The 10,256-nt window shown below is 40.2% G+C and overlaps 1 non-coding gene across 1 annotated transcript; it reads left to right on the forward strand.

Moving 5' to 3' along the window:
* The first annotated feature begins 7,715 nt into the window (after positions 1-7,715).
* trnaf-gaa (transfer RNA phenylalanine (anticodon GAA)) lies at positions 7,716-7,788 on the forward strand. The gene has a single exon. It is a non-coding gene; the product is annotated as a tRNA-Phe (tRNA).
* Positions 7,789-10,256: the final 2,468 nt, after the last annotated feature.

Raw genomic sequence — 10,256 nt, forward strand, 5'->3', positions numbered from 1 at the left:
AAAACATTCAGAACGTGGTCTCCTTTTTTTTTTTTTTCTTCTTCTTCTCCCCCCGGCATGCTGCGCATTACTAAATATTTCAGCGGGGATCTAGATTTTTTTTTCCTCTCGCTCTTGCTGCAGCTCGCCAACTACGTACCTCTGAGGCTTTGACGGTTTTACAGGTGGCAAACTATGTGAGCGTGCATGGCGGCGTGAAGAAAAAAAAAAAAAAAGCACGAGGGAAGCAGCTCAGCGAGCGTGTGGTGAGGATGCTGACAAGCAGCATCAGCTTAGATTGTGAAAAGCCATTTGGATTTTTGCCAATGGATATTTTCTGTTGAATTGTTTAGTTTTTGCACAGTTACGATAAAAGATGTATTATAATGTATATAACATATGTCGACAAAAATATATATACACACACACACTGACAAAGGGTGAGATGTTTCAGGGTGAGGATGGATGCCAAGTATATCTCAAGGGCAGACAGAGAAGAGTGGTTGAACACAAACTCACATGTGATGTGGTCAAGACTGCAATAATCAAGACCGGGCAAATATGAAATCTTTGAGAAGTTGACAAGATGAGACTTTGAGGATGTGAGGACAAGTCAAGAATTTAGACATTCAAGACCAAGGCTTTGACATGTCAAGCGCTGTTAGATGAAGACTGGCTGCAACCATGTGGGTGTCAAAACAGCCGACAAGCGGCTTCTTCCAATCCCTTTAAATATGGCGAGCTGATTTGCATAGAAGACTTTGACGTGGCGGAAAGTCCAAGACATCCCAATTTTTGCAAGATGGAGACTCATCTTCGCTCATCCCGAAGGTCGAAGTCCACAAAGTACATACAACTATTTTAAATTGCTTGCACTATTAGATAAAATGTTAATAATAACACAAACGCCCAGATTGGCTCTAGGCGGTCTGCTAAAATCCAAAACATGGTAAACTCGACTTGCCTCAGCACAAATACGATTTTGCGCTCGTTTTCACGCCAGGCGCATGAGTCTACCAAAATGGCCGGAAGAGTTTTAAGAATCTTAAGAGTTTTAAGACTAAGTCAAGACAAACACTTTGAGATGTGAAGGCTGAGACTATTGATTAGTGAAGACCAGCTCAAGTCCAAGACTTTGAGAAGCATATATCAGGTCAAGTATGTAACGTATCGTGGAAAAGGCTCCGAGCCTTCACTCGCCCAGTGCTAACAACAAAGCCAAGTGTGAGGTTGTGTTTTTTTCCCCACTCTTTTACAGAGTGTTGCAATTGAGTAAACAAATGACAAAAGCCTGCATTCAGAACCGAGGTGTTTATGTTACCATTCAATGATATTGATTCCTATTTCATGCAATCAATTAACGTGTTGTCACTCTAAATTCATTTAGAAGCCAGTGTGCGTCCGCAAGCATTTTTCATCTTTGCCGAAACACTTGTCAACATCAAGATCCGGACTCATTAAGATCCCGCTTCTAACCTGAATTATACATCAAGCAGCCAATCCGAAACCGGCATCCCGAGCTGTCATGGGAGCCTTGCTTATGATTCCCCTAGTTGAGACGGTTCCTTTTAATCAGAGTACTGGGCTTAGGATCGGCATTTCCCCGCCATCCAGAGGAATACCGGAAAGAAGAGAGAGGAGAAGAAGACGACCAAGACATGGGAAGAAGGGAATAGCAGTGGGGTGTTGGAATCCCACAGGTGGAAGTATGAAACATTTCATCCGCTATCATCTTTCTTTCCCGCTGTCATCGCGGACATAGATGCATGAACTGTATGTGTTATGTGCGTTAATTAAATTGTCCAAGTTCGTTTGTGAACTTGAAGCTACCTGCTTACGGGGTAGAAAAGTACAGCCTCAAGAGATGATCACCATCACGTTATAAAGTCAAAAGAGGAATGATGGCTCAGCTCGCAATTTCAGCAGCTTTCATTTCTTGTAGAATTTTGGTTTCCATATTATGTTTCGCAGAGGAGGCACTGACGGAGTGTTTTAACGTCAAAAATGGGTTGAGTTATATCCGTGCAGCACTTTGTTTTCGGCTGTGGTTGTTGTTTTAAATTGCTCTGAAATAAGTTTGAGATGAATCAAGTTCATCCAGTGTAAATACTGCTGAGTGAACACAATCTAAACTGTCAAGAATGTGGCCAGATGGTGTCTCTCAGAAGCTGCAAGACAACTAGGAGGATTTGGAAGATTCAGACCTGAAGATGTTCACCAAAACTGCGTTTCCAGTCAATGTGGGGCTGCCCCAGCCATAATGAATTTTGAAACTCAATTTACAGTATGTGCCCTGAAAAAATGTGTACTTGTTATACAACTTACACAAACAGAGCCTAAACACAGGAAAAGGTCATCTTTAGTACCTCCTAAAGTCATTTGCGTACCGTAATTTTCGGACTACAAGTCGCACCGGAGTATAAGTCGCACCAGCCATAAAATGCCCAAAAAAGTGAAAAAAAAACATATGTATATAAGTCGCTCCTGAGTATAAGTCACCCCCCCACCCCCCCACCTAAACTATGACAAAAAACGCGATTTATAGTCAGAAAATTACGGTAAATGGCATTTTAGACGTTTTGCCAAATGTGACTCTTGGTTGTGTACAACTCCTATGGAGGAATATTTTTAACAAATTGGTCCACGTTCATGGCAATATACTTAATTGAACGATACCTTTAAGAGTCGCACCCTCGTGACAAGCCATTGCCCTCCTCTTAAAGTTCAGTGATGACAGGTGTCAGCATACTTCATTCTTCTTACCTAACAGTCATTTAAACTGGTCCCTGGGAAGCCAATTGTGTTGAGAGACAAGCGCACCATCCCTCCCATAGCCTCTGGTGTTCATTAACATAGAAATTGATGAGCCACAATTGACGATCTAAAGCAAAGTTCAGACAGCAAGGTCAGCCAAGAGCCGGTAATTAAGCCCCGGTCTTTTAAGTGCCGCTATTATTATTAGCAAAGCGGGCCAGAACTCATTCGCGGAACACTAACATTCTCTCAGAAGCCTGCAGGACATCAACTTGGAGTGTAAAACAATTATGGGATATGGCGTGCGGCGTTAAGTATTGACAGCATGCACACTGTACATATTTATACTCAGTATGGAAATTTAAATCAAATTCATTGCCACAGGCGCCGTTTGTCTTCTCCAAGTTTACAGATAAGCTAGAGAAGGACATCCGTGCTTTATGTGTGCGTCAACTGGTAACGTGTACAGCCGCATGGAGAAGCGGGCCAAGCATTGAGGCATACGTATGGGGGGGGGCTTTATGCTTCCCTGGGATTTCAACATCAAGACACCAGGACCATAAGAGGAACGTGCCAAGGTGACCTCGCATCAGGATTAAACTGTTACTCTGCCTCACGCACAGATTATACAAGCAGGACTGCCAAGACTGTTCATAAAGAACAACATTATAGTCTGTATCCAGAAAATTGCAAGACAGGCAGATAAAAAAAAAATAGACATCGTTGCACTACGATGATTAAGTTCTTTCTGCCAGTTTTTAATACAATGAGATTCGTTGTGTTCCGCTATAAATGTGTTTGTAAAAAAACAACTAAAATAATGTCGCATAAAGCTAGCGTTAAAAACACTGCAAACCTTTTTAAAACACACATTTCGGAAATACTCTACAATTGTTACTTTTAAGGAATGATTAATTACTGTACAGTATAGTGGACAGAAACTCCGATATATTTTAATATTTTAATTAAAATACAGAGCGTGAGCGTAGTTGCTCTTCTTCTCAGGAAGGGGTTAGTCAAGTGGAGTAGCTGATATTGAGAACGGTAACGTTATAAAACATAAACGTTGACATTTCGTTAATGAGTCTGTAACTTGTCTTCTACTTGCAGGAAACACGCACAAACACAGACAGACAAATGATGACACTAAATCCAACATGACCTACAAGCAGAGGAATTGTATCCTAACGAAAAGTCTTCTGTTTGCTTCGAGTGGGATATTTCACAGCCTGCAAAGGCTTTGCAAAAGAGCCTCAAAATTAACTTCCATCAGGAAGATAATGCTTCAGCCAATCGCTCTCTGGTGTGAAATAATACAAGCCCTTGTAATAAAAGTTAGCATCTTGATAATTGCACCTTTTGACCCCACTCACTAAAAAAACAGCAACAATGGAAATCATTTCAGTGCGCTAAAAGAGAAACTGAGACTCAAACTTCACGGCCACAGTTCTTTGGCAGTGAGGGTTGCACTTAAGCAAAGTGACAGGTGTGGGCAGACGTTGCTGTAGCTGTTCCTTTTCTCTGTGGCTTTTTTGGAAACTGTCAGCAACACTGTCACATGCACTCCCACTGGGGTGGCCGGGTACGGAACAATGCAAACATCGCTAGCATCTGTCTGGTCTGTGCCTAAACAGGTGAACGCTTGGACTAGGACGAGGCGTTGGGAGTTGGGGTGGTACGCGCTAACTAGTAACTGGCCAATGCCAACCTGCACGATACCAGTATCCGCTTAGCAGGTCCCACATCGTTTTTTAGTCGCATTAGCATTTCATAACAGCAACATATTACCGTAATTTTCGGACTATAAGTCGCACCGGAGTATAAGTCGCACCAGCCATAAAATGCCCCAAAAAGTGAAAAAAAACCCCATATATATGCATATAAGTCGCTCCTGAGTATAAGTCGCCCCCCCACCCAAACTATGAAAAAAAACGCGATTTATAGTCCGAAAATTACGACACTTTTCTTCTTTTATTGCTTCCCGTAGAACAGACAAAGGAATAAAGTGAATGGCCACAAACCAGATCCTAGAATTAACTAAAAATATGCAGTCGTGAGCTTTTATCTAGGACACTGTTCTGTGCTGTGATTGGCCAGTCTTTGTTTCCAAATTTTAGAGCCCTTTAGTGCGTTTTTATGTTTCCAGGAGACTGGTGGTCTGCTTCCACAACCTACTACCACGCTAATTGCGATGTTTGCAATATTTATGTGAGATTTAATGGGATTAAGGGTTGACATGTTATTTTGTCCAAGCAAACACAAACCCTAAATGTCCAATTGACTAAAAGTGACCTCCAGTTATCGTACATTACATTTAAACACCAATATAGGCGACCGCTTACAGACTTCGTAATTAAATACCAAAATGAGTTTAACGAAGACAAGAGAAGAAATGGGAACAAATAAGGAAAAGGGGAGGATTATTTAGTGTTGAGTCGTGCCTGAAACAAACAAAATTCCCGCGGAGATGTCATCGCAGCGTGCACTTGAAGACAGCTGTGGGAGCATCTGCTGCCGCCGTTTCACTCAGACGTTTCAGCGCTTCCACTCGGTAGCGGCCAATGGGGGGAGCGGATGGCTGTACTGTCACCGCACCCCCATTGCACGCCACTTACAATCTCCATAATTGCAGCCTTGCCGTAATTAGTCAGCTAGAATCCTCATCGTTGTTGTTATTCTGCATCTGCATAATTGTGGCCTTTGTTGTGTGATTGAGTTTATATTCATCACATTTGCATTCTCTTTCATTCGCTGCCTATAAAATCATTTTTGGGTTTTATTTTTCATGTCCACAAATATAGAAATAACACAACTGGACTTACACGCTTCATCTACATGTACATTGTGTTACTTCTTGTTTTGGGATTGGTAAAATTTATAAATTGTCCAAATTTGAATATTCCCGATCTATTCTAGTACAAAGCTTTTCCTTTGAGTTTCAAAAGTTTTGAACACAAATATTATCAAGCCAGCCAAAGTCGAAGGCTTGGTGTTAAGGTCAAGAGACAGACTGAGAAAGTGAGGATGAGCGAGAGAGAGAGAGAAAGTGATGGGGAGAAGGACAGAAGGAGAATAATTGTAGCCTAAAGTGACAAAAGGAGGAGTGTCACTGTTTGGCACTTCATCATTTTTGGCTGTGAATGACTTTGCATGAATTTGTAGGATGACTCACGGCGGACGATTTGCTCTGCCTGTAATTGGTTGCTCATAAAAAAAAGTTCAGTTATCTATTTTTTTTTTATTATTATTATGCATGCCTAAAAAATGAGATATGGAAATTACTGTACACAAATTGGCACCTAAGCGGCCCTTGTCTGGCCCGCCAAATTTTTTGTTGTCCGTAAAAAGCAAATCAAGCATGTACTTCCATGATGCTTGCTAAAATCTGCCCCAAAATGTAAACACGTCTGAGGCCATAAATAATACATGTGCACACACACTGACTATATATATTTATTTATATATATTTTTTTATAAGTTAGCGTGGCCTCATTCTTGTAGAGAAGATGCATGCTTCATTTTATCCTGTGTGTTCCTCATACTTTGTACAAACTCCGTGTCTTGCCTTGGTGTTTCATTAGTGTATATAAGCGCACACCAGGGGGATTCAATTAGTTTACTTCTTTTAATATCAGTATTCAAGACATTGCAAAAAGTATGAACTCACGGAAAAGGTTTTACGTGCATTCGATTTATGACCACGCTATTTTGCTGCCAAATGAGTGTAGCTGAAATAATGGAACAATAGAAGTCACCCTTGAATTTTTTGTGATTTGTAGTGGACCAGCTGAATGTTAAAAACCATAATATGGTTCAATCATGTTCCACTTGGACCGCTTGTGGGCCATGCATTAATACAGTAGCAACGGGACAACAGAGAATTAGGCCTTGATCCACTCCATCAACAGAGATTTATCAGTACACTACTGTTCGTAATTCCCAAATTGATCCTCTTCAGGGATTATTGTCCTAAATCCAAGCAAGAACCGTACTAATTTTGAATACCATCCAGAGAAAAAAAGCTGTCAGTTGTTGTTTGTTGAAGAATACAATTCAATTAGAAGATTGTCCATTTTTGTTTTTTATGAAATTCTGCTGAGAATATTAACTTTCTTATCAAATAAACAAAGGTAACGCATATTTTTGTATGTTGTGTACATATTAAATGGTTTGGGCAGTACATTGGATTTGTGGTTAGCACATCTGGCTCACAGTTAGGAGATCCAGGGTTAGAATCTCGGGTGAAAGTTGTATGAGTAGGCTCCAATTAACCACAACTTTAATGACTCCAAGTGGGATAGAAAATGTTGGCTAATGTTGGGTTACTGAAGTGGAACCTTCAATACTAAACTGGCTGAATTGGTTTACAAGGCCGCCAATCTTGGAAAGGTTCTCGGTGAATGAAAGGTTCCCAAAGTGGCAAGGTACTCACAGGTACTTGACAAGCCCACGTAGCTTGGCCTTCACACTGCTTTATGTAAGCGCAGACTGAGAGAGACATGAGAGGCAAGGTGAGGGCGGGGGACAAAGCCGGACTAGCAAAAAGAGTATATACTATATCCTGCCCTCCCATGTTGAATATCCAAAGACTCTGAAGGCCAGGTTGAAAGTTGACCCCAGGTTTAATAACAAGGGAAAGGGTGAAACTGGGAGAATACAAACCACATTGTATAATCAATTATAGGAACCAAATCTCAATCATGCTTTCATTTCAGAACTCAAAAGATCTATTTCGATCCATAATAAATTAAAGATACATACCCACGATGCCTTGTATAACACAAAATCGTAGTTTTGCCGAACTGCAGGAGAGACTAGAACAAGCAGCGTTTTCTTTCAACACTGTGCTGCAACCTGCGCTTACTTCCTGATTCTAGTCCCATGACCTCCATCTTAACACTGATCACAGACTAAAAAGACATGTGGAAGCGATGGGTGGCCAAAAGTAGTGTCACACTCCTTGACCAGAGTGCAATAACACAGCCGAAATAGCTCAGTTGGGAGAGCGTTAGACTGAAGATCTAAAGGTCCCTGGTTCAATCCCGGGTTTCGGCATCTGGCACCGTCTTTAGTCCCAGATCTCAGGCTAAGTTTCATTTGTTGTTTAGACTAAGGATCATTTCTGTTTGAGAGAAATGTAGGTAACCAAAACAGCAGCAGCAAAGGGAAATAAATCTTACAGTGCAGTGAGTTCTCTGGGCACTATTAAAGATGATTAAATTTCCGGGAAACTGTGAGATGTGATCAAAGTTGTGTGAGTCCTTGTGTATGTTGCAGTGCTGCATTGATTTATTAGTCCAAGACCTTTTGCCCATATACTTCCTGTTTTCTTTTTAATCATTTTACCCTTTTGATCACATTTGCAATTCTGTTCCTTATCTAAAACATTCACTTAAGCCAAATATTTCCACATTGCCGCAACTAGTGAAACGGAAATAACTGCTAAACACTACTTTTATTCATATGAAACTCCCCAACTCACTTTACCATAGTTGTGTATCACTAAGCCACCAAGATGGCGACCGAGTTTTGCCAAAATTTTCAATTCACTTCAATCTAGTTCCATGGCACCATAAAATGGTGCTAAACAGATAGAGAGAGGGTGAAAGAGTGATTTTATTTTTGACTCTTGACCTACCCGATTTGTTCGTCGGTAGAGGAGCATCAATTCAAGCTGTGGATGGGTTTTGGCCCACCGGCTGAGAATCGATCCCACGCCATGTGTACAACAGCTGCCAATCTGAAACATTTGAAAACACATTTGGATTATTGAAGTAAAGTTTAACATGTGAAGTTTTCGTACGTTTGTTTTTCCAGAGGGGAATGCGAAAACAGAGCAAGTGGTGAAAAGGTTGACAAGATTGGGCGAAATGCCAGAAAAGCTTTCTGGCTGCAGAGAAACTTTTCCGCTTGTGGTCCTTCCACTTACTCATCAAAGCCGTCCTACGTGAGACGTGTGTGTGTGTGCGCGTGTGTGTGTGCGGTTAAGCTATGAGTGGGCAACGTTGACCAAAAAAATGTAATATATAATTCTTTTTTCGTTCCAATTAAAGTCAAACTGGTCTTCTCTTGCTCGAAGATATTCTAATCTCGAGGGACTCGAGGTTAAGTAAAGGCTAAATAAAATAAAATGTGATGAATCCTGCAATTCAGCCACATAAACGGAAGCATGTGGGCTCGCTTTGTTTTGTATTTAGAGCTCATCCATCACCTACAGACTCACACAATGGAGGTCAGCTAAGAGAACAATGAGGTTGTGAATTTTAATTAAATGAATATATGTTTTGTTTTGTACTCATATTTAGCAATTGTAACGACAGGTTTTGTTCGTCACCTCGTCGTATTCGCTTGGCTGACTGTCGGTTAAACTTTTTTGCAGATAAAAAGTTTGGCACTGTCTCAAAACACTGAGGTTTATTTTTATTGACTTCATTACAGACTTGGAATAACAGCTAACTTAGCTTATACAAATTAAATCAGGCGGCAACACTAAAACTCATAATTTCCCTGGACACTTTATTCTACACAATCTAATTAAAAAGGAAAGGAAGGACTAAAAGACTGATTTACTAAAGAGTTGAGCAGACAAAGCCGGTTGCAAACTTGATTGCTCATGCACCCAGCATTCCGCCGGCCAAAAACAAACAATTGCCGTGCCGTCATGTTCCGGAAGGAATAAACGCTAATACTAAACTCAGTTCAACTCTCTTTGATTTATAGAGCACTTAACTTGGAGCAAGTCACAAAAAGGCATCATGCTAATTTATGACATGAAGAGTAACTTTACTAATTACTTGCATTTCAAAAGTAACTTAATTACTTAACTCATTAGTTGAGGTTAAAAATAATTACGTTAGATCACATGTTACTTTAATAATTACTTTCAACAGATACTGACAACCTTTTTTAACATTAAATTGTTATACCACGTGATTGGAAATTGTTTTTATTAAACATAGGTCTTTTGTACATTTCACTTAACATAAATGGATTACCGTAATTTTCGGACTATAAATCGCAGTTTTTTTTCATAGTTTGGGTGGGGGGGGCGACTTATACTCAGGAGCGACTTATATACATATATATGTGTTTTTTTTTCACTTTTTTGGGCATTTTATGGCTGGTGCGACTTATACTCCGGTGCGATTTATAGTCCGAAAATTACGGTACTAGTTTTTAATATAATTTACATAGGCATTTATTTTACTAAAATCGAAAGTACTTGACATTCAACAATTTTTGTAATGACAATTGTTTATAAATATAATGATTGCATTTGGGGACCAATCATACAAACGTTCTCTTTAAGCTTGAATTTGTACTGCGTTGCAACCCATGATCGTATTTTCTTTTTGGGCGTAATGTTATTGAAGCTCGACAACACACTGTCGACAAATTTAGCGCGCCCAGCAAACCTTAATATTTTTTATTTTGGCTGACCTACACTCAAAATGGTGACTGTATTTCTATGTAGAAAAAAATTGTTGTATGCGGTTGCTGGATTCTGCCAAATGACTCAAACG

Source organism: Syngnathus typhle, linkage group LG9, assembly GCF_033458585.1.
Source record: "Syngnathus typhle isolate RoL2023-S1 ecotype Sweden linkage group LG9, RoL_Styp_1.0, whole genome shotgun sequence".
Classification (NCBI taxonomy): domain Eukaryota; kingdom Metazoa; phylum Chordata; class Actinopteri; order Syngnathiformes; family Syngnathidae; genus Syngnathus; species Syngnathus typhle.